The sequence below is a fragment of the Apium graveolens genome, chromosome 6, assembly GCF_009905375.1.
Source record: "Apium graveolens cultivar Ventura chromosome 6, ASM990537v1, whole genome shotgun sequence".
In the NCBI taxonomy this organism is placed as follows: Eukaryota; Viridiplantae; Streptophyta; class Magnoliopsida; order Apiales; family Apiaceae; genus Apium; species Apium graveolens.
In genome coordinates this window covers 96,696,517-96,715,281 of record NC_133652.1, presented here as the reverse complement: position 1 = coordinate 96,715,281, position 18,765 = coordinate 96,696,517, and the positions used below count along the sequence as shown (strand labels likewise).

General features: G+C 35.5%; 1 non-coding gene across 1 annotated transcript; it reads right to left on the bottom strand.

Moving 5' to 3' along the window:
• Positions 1 to 16,976: 16,976 nt before the first annotated feature.
• On the bottom strand, positions 16,977 to 17,083 carry LOC141669383 (small nucleolar RNA R71). The gene has a single exon (XR_012553669.1). It is a non-coding gene; the product is annotated as a small nucleolar RNA R71 (small nucleolar RNA).
• Positions 17,084 to 18,765: the final 1,682 nt, after the last annotated feature.

The window sequence follows — 18,765 nt, the reverse complement described above, 5'->3', positions numbered from 1 at the left end:
AACTAATAAAAGAGAAAGGGATGATGAAAATCTCACTTTCTTGTGGCACTGCAGACTTGGTCATATTAGTGAAAATAGACTGCGGACATTGCATAAGGAAGGGTTACTTGACCCCTTTGATTTTGAATCATATCCTACATGCGAGTCTTGTCTATTGGGTAAAATGACCAAATCTCCATTTACTGAACATGAAGAGAGGGCTGCAGATTTGCTAGGATTGGTACACACAGATGTATGTGGACCAATGACTACGCAAACCATGGGTGGATTTTCATACTTCATTACTTTCATAGATGATCGATCTAGATTCGGATATGTGTATTTGATGAAACACAAGTCTGAAGCCTTTGAAAAGTTCAAAGAATATAAGCATGAAGTGGAGAAACAAACCAAACATAGTATTATAACTTTTCGATCAGATCGAGGTGGTGAATACTTGAATGAAGAGTTTCTAGATTATCTCAAAGAAAATGGTATAGTCTCCCAGTGGACTCCTCCATATACTCCACAGTTGAATGGGGTATCTGAAAGGAGAAATCGAACTTTGTTAGACATGGTTCGGTCCATGATGAGCTATGCGAATCTTCCAGTATTCCTATGGGGTTATGCATTGAAAACCTCAGCATATTTACTGAATAAGGTGCCTTCCAAATCTGTTCCTCAAACTCCATATGAGATATAGAAAGAAAGGAAACCGAGTCTTAAACACGTTAAGATTTGGGGATGTCCAGCTTATGTCAAGAAAGTTGACCCAGATAAGCTGGAATCTCGATCCGTAAAATGTAATTTTGTGGGATATCCTAAAGAGACTTTAGGGTATTACCTTTACACCGATCATAGGGTGTTTGTCTCCAGACATGCTACCTTCTTGGAAAAGCAGTTTATCCTTGAAGGAAACAGTGGGAGCAAGATTGAACTTGATGAAGTTCAAGAAGCACAAACTACTACGGTTCAAGTGGAAACACCTATTCAGACTAAACAACCTTCTGTGGAACAACCCATTCGTAGGACAGGGAGAGTGTCTCGCCAACCTGAGAGGTATTATGGCCTTGTCATTGAGAATGACAATGAGTTGTCAATCATTGATGATGACGACCCTATGATCTATAATGAGGCTATGAGTAGTGTTGACTCAGAGAAATGGCAAAGTGCCATGAAATCCGAAATGGAATCTATGTATACCAACCAAGTATGGACTTTGGTTAAAGCACTTGAGGGTGTGAAGCCTATTGAGTGCAAATGGGTATACAAAAGAAAGATTGGAGCAGATGGCCAGGTGGAGACCTATAAGGCCAGGCTCGTGGCAAAAGGATTCAAACAAAGGCAAGGGATTGACTTTGATGAAACTTTTTCACATGTAGCCCTGTTAAAATCAATTCGGATTTTGCTTGCGATTGCTGCTTACTACGACTATGAGATCTGGCAAATGGACGTGAAAATGGCATTCCTCAATGGGAAACTTGAAGAGGAAGTGTATATGACACAGCTAGAGGGTTTTCTTTCCAAGGGAAATGAACACCTAGTGTGTAAGCTGTTATGAACCATATATGGTTTAAAGCAAGCTTCTCGTAGATGAAACATCCGTTTTGATGAGACAATCAAAGAGTTTGGTTTTATCAAAAACATAGATGAACCATATGTCTACATGAAGGTTAGTGGGAGCGCGGTAACATTTCTTGTATTGTATGTGGATGACATACTTCTTATAGGAAATGTTTTACGATGCTTTCATCTGATTAGGGAGATTGTTGAAAGAGGAGATGTCTGTCAAGAGAGTTGATACACATAACAACATAGCAAACCCTTTTTAACAAAGCCACTTTCTCAAAGTCACTTTGATCGTCATAAAGACAAGATGGGTATAAGATACCAGAGTGATTGGCTTTAGTACAAGTGGGAGATTAAAAGAGATGTGTCATAAGTCCAATCATGTATGATGATTTTGAAGGGTTTTTAGCATATAAACGCAGCGAAAACGTAAATTTAAATCTTAAAAAAAAACCGAAACCCTCCGCAGGATCCATGCGAAAAATAATATTTAATTCGTAGTTCAGTATGATTACCTTAAGAAGCTTTACGTTAATGGAAAGATGGAGGTCTTTAATGGCGATCCAAAAATGATGAACGGAGATCCTTAGCAGCTGCTCCTCAAGTGTGAAGCACTCCACCGGTATCCACCAAGAAAACGATGTAATGAAGGAGGAGGAGATGGAGAGAATTAGGGTTTTGTAAATCCTTTTGGTTGAGGCAAAAATAAGGTCTATAATAGTATATTTATAGGCAAAATTTTCAGCTGAAAATTTTCCCATAAAATATTATTATTATTAACCATTTATTATTCTCACTAATAATTAAAATACCATTTAATTATTAATCTTTTTTCTAAACACTTTAGAAATAATTCTCTCTCTTGATTTAATTTCTAAAAATTAAATTCTTAATTAATAATATTAAGAACTTTTTCTTAATTAATTTATAATCAATTAAATCTCATTTAATCAATTATTAAATTTTCCAATTAATTATTTATTTCATAAATAAATAATTATCAGCCATTATTAATTAATTTCTCCACCATTAAATCATTCTCTTTTATGGTGTGACCCTGTAGGTTCAATATTAAGCCGGTAGTAGAAATAAATAATAATAAAACTATTTTATCATTATTTATATAAATTCTCTAATTCATTAAATATGACTAATTAATTAATCATATTTATTCTACATCGTGAGGGATACTTCTCAGTATATCGCGACTATCCGGATAATACGAATTTACTGCTTAGAATACCAAGAACCTATTCAGTGAGTAGTTACCGTATAATTAATTCCTTTTACCCTGCAATGTCACGATTAAATACAAGGCATGGAACTTGTGTCAAGCCTATCTTATTTAATCACTTGCTTTCCCATTCACTATGCTTAGTTCTATTTAATGTAAATTAGAAACTCCTTTCTAATTTCATTCACTCTGGCCAGAGATTCCTGAACTAACAGAAGTGGATCAGCATTGAACATTCTCTTCCTACACTGGAAGGGGTAGATCCTTTATTGATCAAACACTATCTTCGTGTACAAATTCCTATACCCAATAGAGCCCTTATAATTGTTCCTTGAGACTAAGAACTAAACCAAAGCATAGTTCAGTGTACATAAGATGACTATGATGACCTCAAGTCTAAGGATACTTGTACAACTATCACTATGTGAACAACTGCTGACACGTGAGTGAACTCCATCAGTTGTTCAGCTGTGTGAGTCATGTTCAGTGAACTTATTCTATAATAAGCACCTACATACTAGCTATAGTGTCACCACACAAATGTCTATGAGAACATACATCCTTCATAATGAAGCAAGCATAGTATGTACCGATCTTTGCGGATTATTAATTACCAGTTAATAATCCTACGACCAGGAACTATTTAAGTTTAGAGTTATCATCTTTTAGGTCTCATTATTATGATCTCATCACAATCCATAAAAAGCTTTACTCTAAAATGTGGTATATCTTATTTAAACATTTAAATAGATAGAGCCCGCAATAAAAATAAAACAAGTCTTTTATTAATATCAATGAAATCAAAACAGATTACACAAAAATTATTCCTAAATCCACATACATGATTGGACTTAGGACATATCTCTTTCAATCTCCCACTTGTACTTAAGCCAATCACTTTGGTATTTAATACCCATCTTGTCTTTATGACGATCAAAGTGACTCTGAGAAAATGGCTTTGTGAGTGGGTCTGTTACGTTGTTATGTGTGTCAACTCTCTCGACGTTGACATCTCCTCTATTTTCAACTCAGATTCACCACCAAAAACAAGAAAAATGTCCTGAGTCCTTCGCAAGTACTTAAGGATGTTTTTCACTGCTTTCCAGTGGTCTTCACCTGGATTGGACTGATATCTGCTCATCACACTAATTGAATAAGCAACATCAGGCCTTGTACACAACATCATATACATGATAGATCCTATTGCTGAAGCATAAGGAATCTTACTCATACGCTCTCTTTCCTCAGGTGTCTTAGGAGATATTTTTTCAGAAAGAGACACTCCATGGCTCATCGGTATGAGACCTCTTTTAGAGTTTTCCATGCTAAACCTTTTAAGCACTTTCTAGATGTATGTACCCTGGGTAAGACCTATCATTCTTCTAGATCTATCTCTATAGATCTTCATACCGAGAATGTAGGATGCTTCTCCCAAGTCCTTCATGGTGAAGTTCTTTGATAGTCATACTTTGACTGATTGTAGCACCGGTATATCATTTCCTATAAGAAGTATGTCATCCACATACAATACAAGAAATGTTACCGCGCTCCCACTAACCTTCTTGTAGACACATGGTTCATCTATATTTTTGATAAAACCAAACTCTTTGATTGTCTCATCAAAACGGATGTTCCATCTACGAGAAGCTTGCCTTAAACCATATATGGTTCGCAGCAGCTTACACACTAGGTGTTCATTTCCCTTGGAAAGAAAACCCTCTGGCTGTGTCATATACACTTCCTCCTCAAGTTCCCCATTGAGGAAGGCCGTTTTCACGTCCATTTGCCAGATCTCATAGTCGTAGTAAGCAGCAATCGCAAGCAAAATCCGAATTGATTGTAACAGGGCTACAGGCGAAAAAGTTTCATCAAAGTCAATCCCTTGCCTTTGTTTGAATCCTTTTGCCACGAGCATGGCCTTATAGGTCTCCACCTGGCCATATGCTCCAATCTTTCTTTTGTATACCCACTTGCACCCAATAGGTTTAACACATTCAGGCGCCTCAACCAGAGGCCATACTTGGTTGGTATACATAGATTACATTTCGGATTTCATGGCACTATGCCATTTCTCTGAGTCAACACTACTCATAGCCTCATTATAGGTCACAGGGTCGTCATCATCAATGATTGACAACTCATTGTCATTCTCAATGACAAGGCCATAATACCTCTCAGGTTGGCGAGACACTCTCCCTGTCCTACGAATGGGCTGTTCCATAAAAGGTTGTTCAGTCTGACCAGGTGTTTCCACTTGATCCGTAGTAGTTTGTGCTTCTTGAACTTCATCAAGTTCAATTTTGCTCCCACTGTTTCCTTCAAGGATAAACTCATTTTCCAAGAAGGTAGCATGTCTGGAGACAAACACCTGATGATCGGTGTAAAAGTAATACCCCAAAGTCTCTTTAGGATATCCCATAAAATTACATTTTACGGATCGAGATTCCAGCTTATCTAGGTCAACTTTCTTGACATAAGCTGGAAATCCCCAAATCTTAACGTGTTTAAGACTCGGTTTCCTTTCTTTCCATATCTCATATGGTGTTTGAGGAACAGATTTGGAAGGCACCTTATTCAGTAAATATGCTGAGGTTTCCAATGCATAACCCCATAGGAATACTAGAAGATTCGCATAGCTCATCATGGACCGAACCATGTCTAACAAAGTTCGATTTCTCCTTTCAGATACCCCATTTAACTGTGGAGTATAGGAGGAGTCCCCTGGGAGACTATACCATTTTCTTTGAGATAATCTAGAAACTCTACATTCAAGTATACACCACCTCGATCTGATCGAAGAGTTATAATACTGTGTTTGGTTTGTTTCTCCACTTCATGTTTATATTCTTTGAACTTTTCAAAGGCTTCAGACTTGTGTTTCATCAAATACACATATCCAAATCTAGATCTATCATCTATGAAAGTAATGAAGTATGAAAATCCACCCATGGCTTGCGTTAGACATTGGTCCACATACATCTGTGTGTACCAATCCTAGAAAATCTGCAGCCCTCTCTCCATGTCCACTAAATGGAGATTTGGTCATTTTACCCAATAGACAAGACTCGCATGTAGGATATGATTCGAAATCAAAGGGGTCAAGTAACCCTTCCTTATGCAATGTCCGCAGTCTATTTTCACTAATATGACCTAGCCTACAGGGCCATAAATAGGTCAGATTTTCATCATCTCATTTTCTTTTATTAGTTTGTTCAATCTGAAGTAAATTATGCTCTACGTCACATACATACAGACCATTATTTAAAATGCCACATCCAAAAAGAATATTATCTCTAAGGATAGAACATTCATTATTCTTAATAATAAATGAAAAACCATCCCACATCCAACATAGGAATAGAAACAATATTCCTCACAATAGAGGGAACGTAATAACAATTATTCAAAATAATAGTCTTGCCCGTAGGCATATGTAAACTAAATGATCCTACAGATATGGCCGCAACCCTTGTTCCATTGCCCATACGTAGAATCACCTCATCTTTTTCAAGAGTCCTACTTCCCTTTAGTCCTTGCAACGAATTGCAAATATGAGAACCACAGGCGGTATCTAATACCCAAGTAGAAATTTGACCTAGTGACATATTAACTTCGATCATAAACATGCCTGAATCAGAAGCGGTAGTCTTACTACCCTTCTTCTTCTTCAATTCTGCAAGGTAACCTTGCAGTTCCTCTTCCAGTGCCCCAACTTGTTACAGTGAAAACAAACAGCTAAATTAGGACCAGTCAACTTGTGAGCATCTAGTATGTTCCAGAGTGATAGTGCAGAAGACATGACGAATATAGTAAATCTGTAAATGATAAACACATAACAACACTTAGCAAATTTTCAATTTCATTTCAAAACACTATATGAATCGGGTTTTTATTCATAAGTGTCTCCCACTAGTTTATCTAATTTTTTTCAACCCCCTAAGTGAAATTAAGCATTCATAATGCTAGTGGGAATAGGGATCCTACATTCCATCACACAACCTCGGCTGTGGCACGAAACGTCATGTGATGTTCAATAGGCAGACAACTCTTGTTAATTACATCTTATGTTATTCCCTAATATAAGTTTAGCCTCTTGAATAATTGAGTCACGGTTGTGGCACGACAAACTCAATATTCTAAGTCAAGTCTAACCCAACATTTCGTATAATTGAATCAGTCTCCAACGACCCACGGCTGTAGCACGTACCGACCTTTAGATTCTAATCAATGTACACATCTCTATGTAATAGACAAGTATTCTTATTTCCGAAATCAAATCTCTCGGTTGTAGCACGAAACGATAATGATTTAAAACTAAGAACCACTTTCTACCATGTTGGAAGGCTATGACCGACACAAGCCCGTTGTGTCATTGGCCAATTACTACTTGATATTATTTAATTTTAGAGGGATTATATTACGTTACAATCATAATCATATTATAAAGAGATTCTTCCTTTTAAATTAAATATTTCAAATCAATAATCGATAATCAGATGATTCCCAGACGGGTGGAGCATTGTCAAAAGGCGTCACTTAATAACCCTTTCTTACAGATAGAAATTGTTGTTTGAAGAATCATCCTTTCTCTCAATATGAAAATTCATATTCAAATTACGTGTTTCCTCAACACAAGAATCTCCTGATCGTATTCATAATATTTATTGTTAAGCAAGAAACGATTCCTATTCTAGATTTTCTAGAAGCACACCCTTATCATTGATTTAAGTTCACCTAAATCTCTAATCGCACTGGTAAACCTAGGCATATAACTAATATATATAATAAATAAAAAGTAAATGTAAAGTGAAATAACAGTAAATGTTTTTGGTTATGGCACCATCCTATGTGATCTTTATCAGCTCATGATAAGATCCAGGTCAATCTAATATGGTGATGGAAATAAATACAACTACTTATACATCAGTCTTCTTCTTTGTTTTAGACTTATTGTATGCCTCGTCTCTTCTTTGTATCACCTCCATGGATAGCCTTCTTGAGTCTTCAATTAATTACATGATTGAAAGTAAAACTCATCCAATGAAACGATAAGAATAACTCGAGTTACATTCGAGATTTTATGACTTACAAAGATTGACGACATGCAAGTCGTATTTAAAACTAAAACCAAAACCATTACACTAAGGTCGAAAGACCATAACCATCCACCATGCTCATACAACACATAAAAGCATGTTTAAAACACATAATCTGATCTTAACATATCATATTATCCATGATCTAATCATAAAAAGAAAATATGACAAAAATCAGGAAAATCAGAATCAAATCAGAAAAGAACAAGAATCACTATTTACGGGCAGAGTAAACGACGTCAACACGCTTACAGACGAGTGTTGATAGCTTTAGCTGTCAGTGTTTGTTCAGACGTTCGGTTTACCTATGGAATAGGGTATTCTGTTGCGTAACATCGACACCAGACCCAGATTTCAGCAAATCTGCAGCAGCCAATCAGAATCCGTATCTAATTATGATTCTCATAATTAGAACACACATAAATCATTGTATATATCAGTATTATACAGATTACATAATCATCTTATGATTATACAACTCACATGATATCATATATTCAAAACCATCAATATACTAAGCATATTATATAAACATCAAATCATGGCGAATCACTACCTGCTCATATATACGAAAAACAGTTTTAAAACATAAACGAATTAAAAAAACTTTTCGCAAGTAGCTCTGATGCCATTGAAAGGTTTTTAGCACATAAAGCAGCGAAAAGAAATTTAAATCTTAAAAAAACGAAACCCTCGCAGGATCCATGCGAAAACTAATATAATTGAGTTCCGTATGTTTACCTTAAGAAGCGTTACATTAATTGGAAAGAAGAGGAGGTCTTAATGACGATCAAAATGATGACCGGAGAACCTTAGCAGCTTGCTCCTCAAGTGTGAAGCACCCCGTCTCCACCAAGAAACTGATGTTAATGAATGGAGGGCAGGAGAGGTGGAGAGACTTAGGGTTTGGTAAATCCTTAGGTTGAGGCAAAAATAGGGTTATACTAATAGTATATTTATAGGCAAAATTTTCAGCTGAAATTTTTTCCCATAAAATATTATTATTATTAACCTTTATTATTCTCATTAATAATTAAACACCTTTTAATTAGTAATCCTTTTTCTAAACACTTTAGAAATAATTCTCTCTCTTGATTAATTTCCAAAAATTAAATTCTTAATTAATATATTAAGAACCTTTTCTTATTTAATTTATATCAATTAAATCTCATTTAATCAATTATTAAATTTGCCAATTAATTATTATTTATAAATAAATAATTATCCAACCCATTATTAATTAATTCCTCCACCATTAAATCATTCTCTCTTTATGGTGTGACCCTGTAGGTTCAATATTAAGCCGGTAGTAGAAATAAATAATAATAAAACTATTTTATCATTATTTTATATAAACTCTCTAATTTATTAAATATGATTAATTAATTAATCATATTTATTCTACATCGTGAGGGATACTTCTCAGCATATCGCGACTATCCGGGATAATATGAATTCACTGCTTAGAATACAATAACCTATTCAGTGAGTAGTTACCGTACAATTAATTCCTTCTACCCTGCAATGTCATGATTAAATACAAGGTATGGAACTTGTGTCAAGCCTATCTTATTTAATCACTTGCTTTCTCATTCACTATGCTTAGTTCTATTTAATGTAAATTAGAACTCCTTGCTAATTTCATTCACTCTGGCCAGAGATTCCTGAACTAACATAAGTGGGATCAGCATTGAACATTCTTTCCTACACTGGAAGGGGTAGATCCTTTATTGATCATACACTATCTTCGTGTACAAATTCCTATACCCAGTAGAGCCCTTATAATTATCCCTCGAGACTAAGAACTAAACCAAAGCATAGTTTAGTGGACACAAGATGACTATGATGACCTCAAGTCTAAGGATACTTGTACAACTATCACTATGTGAACAACTGCTGACACGTGAGTGAACTCCATTAGTTGTTCAGCTGTGTGAGTCATGTTCAGTGAACTTATTCTATAATAAGCACCTACATACTAGCTATAGTGTCACCACACAAATGTCTATGAGAACAGACATCCTTCATATGAAGCAAGCATAGTATGTACTGATCTTTGCGGATTATTAATTACCAGTTAGTAATCCTACGACCAGGAACTATTTAAGTTTAGAGTTATACATCTTTTAGGTCTCATTATTATGATCTCATCACAATCCATAAAAAGCTTTACTCTAAACTGTGGTATATCTTATTTAAACATTTAAATAGATAGAGCCCACAATAAAAACAAAACAAGTCTTTTATTAATATCAATGAAATCAAAACAGATTACATAAAAGTTATTCCTAAATCCTCATACATGATTGGACTTAGACATATCTCTTTCAATCTCCCACTTGTACTAAAGCCAATCACTCTGGTATCTAATACCCATCTTGTCTTTATGACGATCAAAGTGACTCTGAGAAAGTGGCTTTGTGAGTGGGTCTGCTACATTGTTATGTGTGTCAACTCTCTCGACGTTGACATCTCCTCTATTTCAACTCAGATTCACCACCAAAACAAGAGAAATGTCCTGAGTCCTTCGCAAGTACTTAAGGATGTTTTTCACTGCTTTCCGGTGGTCTTCACCTGGATTGGACTGATATCTGCTCGTCACACTAATTGAATAAGCAACATCAGGCCTTGTACACAACATTGCGTACATGATAGATCCTATTGCTGAAGCATAAGGAATCTTACTCATACGCTCTCTTTCCTCAGGTGTCTTAGGAGACATTTTTTTCGGAAAGGGACACTCCATGGCTCATCGGTATGAGACCTCTTTTGGAGTTTTCCATGCTAAACCTTTTAAGCACTTTCTGGATGTATGTACCCTGGGTAAGACCTATCATTCTTCTAGATCTATCTCTATAGATCTTCATACCGAGAATGTAGGATGCTTCTCCCAAGTCCTTCATGGTGAAGTTCTTTGATAGCTATACTTTGACTGATTATAGCATCGGTATATCATTTCCTATAAGAAGTATGTCATCCACATATAATACAAGAAATGTTACCACACTCCCACTAACTTTCTTGTAGACACATGGTTCATCTATGTTTTTGATAAAACCAAACTCTTTGATTGTCTCATCAAAACGGATGTTCCATCTACGAGAAGCTTGCCTTAAACCATATATGGTTCCCAGCAGCTTACACACTAGGAGTTCATTTCCCTTGGAAAGAAAACCCTCTAGCTGTGTCATATACACTTCCTCCTCAAGTTCCCCATTGAGGAAGGCCGTTTTCAAGTCCATTTGCCAGATCTCATAGTCGTAGTAAGCAGCAATCGCAAGCAAAATCCGAATTGATTTTAACAGGGCTACAAGCAAAAAAAGTTTCATCAAAGTCAATCCCTTGCCTTTGTTTGAATCCTTTTGCCACGAGCATGGCCTTATAGGTCTCCACCTGGCCATCTGCTCCAATCTTTGTTTTGTATACCCACTTGCACCCAATAGGCTTAACACCTTCAGGCGCCTCAACCAGAGTCCATACTTGGTTGGTATACGTAGATTCCATTTCGGATTTCATGGCACTATGCCATTTCTCTGAGTCAACACTACTCATAGCCTCATTATAGGTCACAGGGTCGTCATCATCAATGATTGACAACTCATTGTCATTCTTAATGATAAGGCCATAATACCTCTCAGGTTGGCGAGACACTCTCCCTGTCCTACGAATGGGCTGTTCCACAGAAGGTTGTTCAGTCTGAACAAGTGTTTCCACTTGATCCGTAGTAGTTTGTGTTTCTTGAACTTCATCAAGTTCAATTTTGCTCCCACTATTTCCTTCAAGGATAAACTCCTTTTCCAAGAAGGTAGCATGTCTGGAGACAAACACCCGATGATCGGTGTAAAAGTAATACCCCAAAGTCTCTTTAGAATATCCCACAAAATTACATTTTACGGATCGAGATTCCAGCTTATCTGGGTCAACTTTCTTGACATAAGCTGGACATCCCCAAATCTTAATATGTTTAAGACTCGGTTTCCTTTCTTTCCATATCTCATATGGTGTTTGAGGAACAGATTTGGAAGGCACCTTATTCAGTAAATATGCTGAGGTTTCCAATGCATAACCCCATAGGAATACTGGAAGATTCGCATAGCTCATCATGGACCGAACCATGTCTAACAAAGTTCGATTTCTCCTTTCAGATACCCCATTCAACTGTGGAGTATATGGAGGAGTCCATTGGGAGACTATACCATTTTCTTTGAGATAATCTAGAAACTCTCCATTCAAGTATTCACCACCTCGATCTGATCGAAGAGTTATAATACTGTGTTTGGTTTGTTTCTCCACTTCATGTTTATATTCTTTGAACTTTTCAAAGGCTTCAGACTTGTGTTTTATCAAATACACATATCTGAATCTAGATCTATCATCTATGAAAGTAATGAAGTACGAAAATCCACCCATGGCTTGCGTAGACATTGGTCCACATACATCTGTGTGTACCAATCCTAACAAATCTGCAGCCCTCTCTCCATGTCCACTAAATGGAGATTTGGTTATTTTACCCAATAGACAAGACTCGCATGTAGGATATGATTCAAAATCAAAGGGGTCAAGTAACCCTTCCTTATGCAATGTCCGCGGTCTATTTTCACTAATATGACCTAGCCTACAGTGCCATAAATAGGTCAGATTTTCATTATCTCGTTTTCTTTTATTAGTTTGTTCAATCTGAAGTAAATCATGTTCTACGTCACATACATACAGACCATTATTTATAATACCACGTCCATAAAGAACATTATCTCTAAGGATAGAACATTCATTATTCTTAATAATAAATTAAAAACAATCCAAATCCAACATAGGGATAGAAACAATATTCCCCACAATAGAGGGAACGTAATAACAATTATTCAAAATAATAGTCTTGCCCGTAGGCATATGTAAACTAAATGATCCTACAGATATGGCCGCAACCCTTGCTCCATTGCCCATACGTAGAATCACCTCATCTTTTTCAAGAGTCCTACTTCCCTTTAATCCTTGCAACGAATTGCAAATATGAGAACCACAGGCGGTATCTAATACCCAAGTAGAAATTTGACCTAGTGACATATTAACTTCGATCATGAACATGCCTGAATCAGAAGCGGTAGTCTTACTACCCTTCTTCTTCTTCAATTCTGCAAGGTAAACCTTGTAGTTCCTCTTCCAGTGCCCCAACTTGTTACAGTGAAAACAAACAGCTAAATTAGGACCAGTCAACTTGTGAGCATCTAGTATGCTTCGGAGTGATAGTGCAGAAGACATGACGAATATAGTAAATCTGTAAATGATAAACACATAACAACACTTACCAAATATTCAATTTCATTTCAAAACACTATATGAATCGGGTCTTTATTCATAAGTATCTCCCACTAGTTTATCTAATTTATTCAACCCCCTAAGTGAAAATTAAGCATTCATAATGCTAGTGGGAATAGGGATCCTACGTTCCATCACACAACCTCTGTTGTGGCATGAAACGTCATGTGATGTTCAATAGGCAGACAACTCTTGTCAATTACATCTTATATTATTCCCTAATATAACTTTAGCCTCTTGAATAATTGAGTCACGGCTGTGGCACGACAAACTCAATATTCTAAGTCAAGTCTAACCCAACATTTCGTACAATTGAATCAGTCTCCAACGGCCCACGGCTGTGGCACGTACCGACCTTTAGATTCTAATTCAATGTACACATCTCTATGTAATAGACAAGTATTTCTTATTTCGAAATCAAAGCCCTCGGCTGTAGCACGAAACGACAATGATTCAAAAATAAGAACTACTTTCTACCATGTTGGAAGGCTTTGACCGACACAAGCCCGTTGTGTCATTGGCCAATTACTACTTGATATTATTTAATTTTAGAGGGATTATATTACGTTACAATCATAATCATATTATAAAGAGATTCTTCTTTTTAAATTAAATATTTTAAATCAATAATCGATAATCAGATGATTCCCAGATCGGGTGGAGCATTGTCAAGAGGTGTCACTTAATAACCCTTTCTTACAGATAGAAATATGTTGTTGACAGAATCATCCTTTCTCTCAATATTGAAAATTCATATTCAATTACGTGTTTCATAAACACAAGAATCTCATGATCGTATTCATATTATTTATTGTTAAGTCAAGAAACGATTCCTATTCTAGATTTTCTAGAGCACGCCTTATATTAATTTAAGTTCACCTAAATCTATCATCGCATGGTAAACATAGGCATATATCTCATATATAAAATTAAATAAACAAGTAAATGTAAAGTGCAATAAAGTAAATGTGTTTGGTTATGGCCCCATCCTATGTGATCTTTATCAAGCTCATGATAAAGATCAAGGTCAATCTAATATGGTGATGGAAATAAATACAACTACTTATTACATAAGTCTTCTTCTTTGTTTAGACTTCTTGTACGCCTCGTCTTCTTCTTTGTATAACCTCCATTGGATAGCCTTCTTGAGTCTTCAATTACATTACATGATTGAAAGTAAAACTAATCTAATGAACTTACAAGAATAACTCGAGTTACATTCGAGATTTATGATTACAAAGATTGACGACATGCAAGTCGTATTTAAAACCAAAACCAAAACCATTACACTAAGGTCGAAAGGCCATAACCATCCACCATGCTCATACAACACATAAAAGCATGTTAAAACACATAATCTGATCTTAACATATCATATTATCCATGATCTAATCATAAAAAGAAAATATGACAAAAATCAGAAAAATCAGAATCAAATCAGAAAAACAAGAATCACTGTTTACGGGCAGTAAACGACGTCAAACGCCTTACAGACGAGTCGTTGATAGCTTTAGCTATCAGTTTTGTTCAGACGCTCGTTTACCTATGGAATAGCGTATTTGTTTGCATAAATCGGACACCAGACCCAGATTTCAGCAAATCTGCAGCAGCCAATTCAGAATCCGTATCTAATATGATTCTCATAATTAGAACAAACATAAATCATGTATATATCAGTATATATACAGATTACATAATCATCTTTTGATTATGCAAGTCACATAAATATCATATATTCAAAACCATACATATATAAGCATATTATATCAACATCAAATCATGGCGAATCACGTACATGCTCATATATCGAAAACAGTTCAACACATAAATGAATTAAAAACTTTTCGCAAGTAGCTCTGATGCCATTGAAGGGTTTTTAGCACATAAACGCAGCGAAAACGTAAACTTAAATCTTAAAAAAAACGAAACCCTCTGTAGGATCCATGCGAAAAATAATATTTAATTCGTAGTTCAGTATGTTTACCTTAAGAAGCTTTAAATTAATGGAAAGATGGAGGTCTTTAATAGCGATCCAAGAACCACGAGCGGAGATCCTTAGCAGCTGCTTCTCAAGTGTGAAGCATTCCACCGGTATCCACCAAGAAAACGATGTAATGGAGAAGGAGGAGGTGGAGAGAATTAGGGTTTTGTAAAAATTTTAGGTTAAGGCAAAAATAGGGTTTATAATAGTATATTTATAGGCAAAATTTTCAGCTCAAAATTTTGCAATAAAATATTATTATTATTAACCCTTTATTATTCTCATTAATAATTAAAACACCTTTTAATTATTAATCCTTTTTCTAAACACTTTAGAAATAATTATCTCTCTTGATTTAATTTCCAAAAATTAAATTCTTAATTAATAATATTAAGAACCTTTTCTTAATTAATTTATAATCAATTAAATCTTATTTAATCAATTATTAAATTTGCCAATTAATTATTTATTTCATAAATATATAATTATCAGCCATTATTAATTAATTCCTCCACCATTAAATCATTCTCTTTTATGGTGTGACCCTGTAGGTTCAATATTAAGCCGGTAGTAGAAATAAATAATAATAAAACTATTTTATCATTATTTATATAAATTCTCTAATTCATTCAATATGATTAATTAATTAATCATATTTATTCTACATCGTGAGGGATACTTCTCAGCATATCACGACTATCCGGATAATACGAATTCACTGCTTAGAATACCAAGAACCTATTTCGTGAGTAGTTACCGTACAATTAATTCCTTCTACCCTGCAATGTCACGATTAAATACAAGTCATGGAACTTGTGTCAAGCCTATCTTATTTAATCACTTGCTTTCCCATTCACTATTCTTAGTTCTATTTAATGTAAATTAGAAACTCCTTTCTAATTTCATTCACTCTGGCCACAGATTCCTGAACTAACATAAGTGGATCAGCATTGAACATTCTCTTCCTACACTGGAAGGGGAAGATCCTTTATTGATCATACACTATCTTCGTGTACAAATTCATATACCCAGTAGAGCCCTTATAAGTGTCCCTTGAGACTAAGAACTAAACCAAAGCATAGTTCAGTGTACACAAGATGACTATGATGACCTCAAGTCTAAGGATACTTGTACAACTATCACTATGTGAACAACTGCTGACACGTGAGTGAACTCCATCAGTTGTTCAGCTGTGTGAGTCATGTTCAGTGAACTTATTCTATAATAAGCACCTACATACTAGCTATAGTGTCACCACACAAATATCTATGAGAACAGACATCCTTCATAATGAAGCAAGCATAGTATGTACCGATCTTTGCAGATTATTAATTATCAGTTAGTAATCCTACGACTAGGAACTATTTAAGTTTAGAGTTATCATCTTTTAGGTCTCATTATTATGATCTCATCACAATCCATAAAAAGCTTTACTCTAAACTATGGTATATCTTATTTAAACATTTAAATAGATAGAGCCCGCAATAAAAACAAAATAAGTCTTTTATTAATATTAATGAAATCAAAATAGATTACATAAAAGTTATTCCTAAATCTTCATACATGATTCGAGTTAGGACATATCTCTTTCAACATGCACATCAGGAATTTTGTCGAGATCTGTAGTACTTTCCAATATAATGGTGTGGCTGATGAGGCTATCAAGCTGAGGCTTTTCCCATTCTCTCTGAGGGATAAAGCTAAGGACTGGTTATATTCGGAACCAACTCGGTCCATCACTACTTGGCAAGATCTTGCGCAAAAGTTTCTGGTGAAGTTCTATCCAATGGCGAAGACTGCAGCTATGAGGAGTGCTTTTACTCAGTTTACGCAGCAACCAACAGAATCTATGTGCGAAGCTTGGGAGCGTTACAAGGAGATGTTGAGAAAGTGTCCACATCATGGTATGCCTGACTGGATGGTGATCACTAGTTTCTATAATGGTTTGGGGGCCCAATCCCGGCCCATGCTCGATGCAGCAGCTAGAGGCGCCTTGTGGGCCAAAAGCTATAATGAGGCTTATAATCTTATTGAAACTATGGCTGCAAATGAGCATCAAAACCCAACTCAAAGGATGATGCCTGGGAAGGTAGCATGTATTCTGGAAGTCGATGCAGCTGCAGCTATTGCAGCGCAGCTCCAAGCACTGTCTTTGAAGGTCGATTCTTTAGCCACCTATGGAGTCAATCAGATAGCTATGCTCTGTGAGCTTTATGCAGGTTCTCATGCTACTGATCAGTGTTCTCTCGTTAATGAATCTGTTCAGTATGTGAAATACTGATCAACGACTGTTGTGTATATGTTGTGTACTTGATGATTTCATGAACAAAACATCTTGGTAGATTTTACTTAGTGAAATAATGTAGCACTCGACGGATAAGGTTCATAGTCTCGCCGGATGACTCAATATAGTCCTGACGGATGATGACTTATTATCCATCGAGTGAGTAGCTTATGTAACAATAAGTCTGTAGCACATTTCTGCATACACATTGTTTAGAATCTGTAGTGGTGCTTAAGTCATGAAAGGCATATGTCATAGCCTATTTGTTTATTCGAGGATTTAACTCAACTCAAATAAGGTTGTAACAAGTAAATAGTGGTCCTATCGTCCGAGAGATCTCTCAAAGTAACATATATCAAAGGATTAAGTAACATTGTTCATCTACAGTCTTGAGGACTTAATTCACTGAAAGAAGCTCAAGAAATTGATCAAGCCTCAGTGATTTAAATCAAGATTGTGAATTTAATCAAGTGACAGAGATCTCGTCAGGGTATCAATTAATTACAAGGATTTAGTCTGAAGAAAATCAAGAGTATCAAGGTCAAGGCATGAAGAAACGTCACGGAAGTTAGTCACTCATGAACCAGACAGTACATCGAGTGTCAACATTGAAGTGGTGGAATTGATTCATAATTGACAGTGATTTTCAGTGATTTTCAGAAGAATGGTTGCTGCTCAAGATTGGTATTAATTCTCTATTAATTAATTAAGTCATATAATTTAATTAACAAAATAAATTAAATCTGTAAAGATTAATTTATTGATTAATTGAATTAATTGATTAATTAATTCAGAATTATTATTTGATTAAAATCTGTTTTAATTCAGCAAGACAATCTTTTGTACTAATATGACAATCGGTATGACAATCAATAGTCATACCGAAAGTCTTGCTAGTTCATTCTGATTGTCTTGCTAGTTCTAAGAATAGTTCTACCAAAAGTCTTGCTAGTTCATTATGATTGTCTTGCTAGTACTAAGGATAGTTCTACCGAAAGTCTTGCTGAGGTAATTGGATTGTCATGCCAGCTCTTTTCTCTCGGGTTGATTGATAAAAAGAAGCAGAAGCAGATCATTTCAAGGGCAAGCATTGAATATCAAATACTGAAGAACACAGAACAAAAGAAACCTGCAGAGGATTTATTGCAAATTCACAGATCATTTATTTCTAGTATTTATTGTTAAATCCAATCCACTAGAAATACCTTTCTTGTTCTTTTGTAACTATCTAGCGGATCGAAATCCCTAGAACTTAATCTCAAATCGCTTTTAGCATTTGATCTTTTTATTTCAAAAATAGAAAAAG